Below are 2,552 nucleotides of genomic sequence, written 5' to 3' on the forward strand. Positions count from 1 at the left end.
GCAAATTTAGGAGAGACAAAAAGAGGTTTTAAGGTCTCGGAACACAAAATTTACTTTCAAAACGAGTGATGACCTTTTGGCTCATCACGGTGACATTTAAACCGAAATGTTTTTCTTGCTTGAATTGTGCTAAAAGAAAGTAAAAACTTCATGAGAATATTTTTACCAAGGATCAATAATCTTGCCTACAACAATTCCTCCATGAGAATTAAAACCGAGGCAAGCAAGATTACTGACTTGAAATAAGAGTTTACTGAAAAATTACTTTCACACTATTGTTTTATTCATTAGTTATTATATATTAATTTTACTCCACGAGAATTACAAAATTAATATATGAATAACTTAGAGATAAATATGTATATGTGATGATCGAGTAATTAAAAACCATCATTTCAGCATAGTATGAAATGTAAATAAAAAGTTTCAAGCAAAGAATATATAAAAACTAAGATAATATTATAAAATATATCAAGCTTCATCAACTATCCCAATAAAAAGAAATTACTTCATTATGGAGTAAGAAAAGCTTAAAAAGATATTTAGAAGACTAGAAATATTTTTACTATAAGGAAAGAAAAGAAAGAAAGACCAAGACTAGTATTGGATATCCTTATACAAAGAGAGCTTGCTATTTATAGGAAAAGATGAGTATCTTTTGTCATGTTCCACTTTTGCGAATGTGAAATCCATGTATGCGAAGTGACCTTTGTGTACGTAGATTCTATATATGCAACTATGGCACTTGTGCTTCACTTTTGACTTCATGAGTTAGTCTTGCAAATGTAGCTTCCATGTATCCAAAGTGACCTTTGTGTAGGTAGATTCAATATATGAAAATATGGCACTTGTGCTTCACTTTATACTTCATGAGTTAGTCTTGCATATGTAGGTTCCATGTATGCGAATGTGACCTTTCCAAATATAGATTCTACGCATGCATCTATGACTCTTTTGCTTCCATTCTTGACTTCATGACTTACACTTGTAAATATAGGTTCTATGTATGCTATTGTGACTCTTGCAAATATAGATTCCACGCATGCATCTATGACTCTTTTGCTTCCATTCTTGACTTCATGACTTACACTTGCAAATATAGGTTCCATGTATGCAAATGTGACCTTTGTGTATATAGATTCCACATATGCAACTATACTCCTTTTCATCTCTAATTATCTCTTTTCATAAGCCCATATGTATACTCTACATTTGCGAATATGACGATGATGTGTGCAACTGTGGCTTTGCTTCTTTCTCTTGTCTTCTTCATAATTTTTTTTTCCTACAAGAATTGTTAGAAAATATGCAAGGATAGGATATTATTATTCATATTTTATTTTAAAAACGTATTTTTTACATATGAAATTATATGAATAATTTATATCTATCAAATACTCCCATACTTGAACTTTTGCTCGTCCTCGAGGAAAAAAAACACTTCAAAAATATATTTTCCAAAATCTATGAATATAGTAGGATAGAAAATTTGTACAAAATAAATATCTTCCAATATGGTCAATGAAATTAACCTTTTTAAATTCACCAGATCTTTTACCTTATTTCTGAATTCTGTTTTGATCAACAAGAACTTGCAATCTTCTTCCCTTGAATCTTTCAGAATTGACAGATTTATGATCACTTATTTAGTTAATATCATACTCTTGTCCATAGGCTTGCTTCTTATGTTTTTCTCCGCTAATATAGGTTCAACACTGATTTTTAGAATCTTTCTAGGACTTTTCTTGGCTTGTAATGTTAGGCTTCAGGCTGGTAGAATAAGGATATTTTTAGAGTAACTTCTTTTCCCCAGATTGGAGCAAACATTTCTTGGTGCTCGATATTTCCTCCCTTTGATAACACTTTTTTTTGGTTTTGTCTCTCTTTTTTTTTCTTTTTCTTTTTTGTAATCTCAAATATCTTATATTCACATAAAAAAAATTCTTCTTCCATCCCTTTTAAAATATATATATATATATATACACCAACCTCTGCTCATTTTTAGCTAGAAGATCTCATGACTATATATGTATATGTATATATATAATTACTCTTTTTTTCTTTTTCTTCTTCTTTATAAGAGATCAAAGTGTTTAAAAAATGGGATAAAGGCTCAAAGAAAGGTTCTAATGGAATATTTATATGTATTTGGTTAGAAAATAAGAAGGCCAGAAAATGATAAATCAAAGAAAGCCTAATTTCATTTTTCAAAAACCGGTGTCACCTATTATTTCGCCTTGAGAAATATTTAGAGCAAGTTCTAGCCAAGTTTATTGATTCTACCTATTTTGCGATCATAATTGTTCTCAATTCCAATGATTTCCGGAGATAAAGGTGCTTGCTCCTGCCTTCACAAAAATCAAAATCATAGATATAGAATTTACATGGTGAATATGAAAAGAATTAATCATTGGACATATAGTAAAGAATTTATTTTATTAATTAAAAACCTACAAATAGGATAGAGGAGAAAAAAATAATTATATAAAAATATATTATAAAAATATAACTTTATATAAACATATATATCTATTAATTAGATTCATATATAA

At 29.0% G+C, this 2,552-nt stretch overlaps 1 long non-coding RNA gene across 1 annotated transcript; it reads right to left on the reverse strand.

Annotated features, from left to right (window-relative positions):
* Positions 1-520: 520 nt before the first annotated feature.
* Positions 521-2,125, reverse strand: LOC138877069 (uncharacterized). The gene is made up of 2 exons (XR_011402383.1): positions 1,559-2,125; positions 521-1,285 (listed from the first exon to the last, which is right to left on the reverse strand). It is a non-coding gene; the product is annotated as an uncharacterized lncRNA (long non-coding RNA).
* Positions 2,126-2,552: the final 427 nt, after the last annotated feature.

Source organism: Nicotiana sylvestris, chromosome 9 (assembly GCF_000393655.2).
Source record: "Nicotiana sylvestris chromosome 9, ASM39365v2, whole genome shotgun sequence".
Lineage (NCBI taxonomy): Eukaryota > Viridiplantae > Streptophyta > Magnoliopsida > Solanales > Solanaceae > Nicotiana > Nicotiana sylvestris.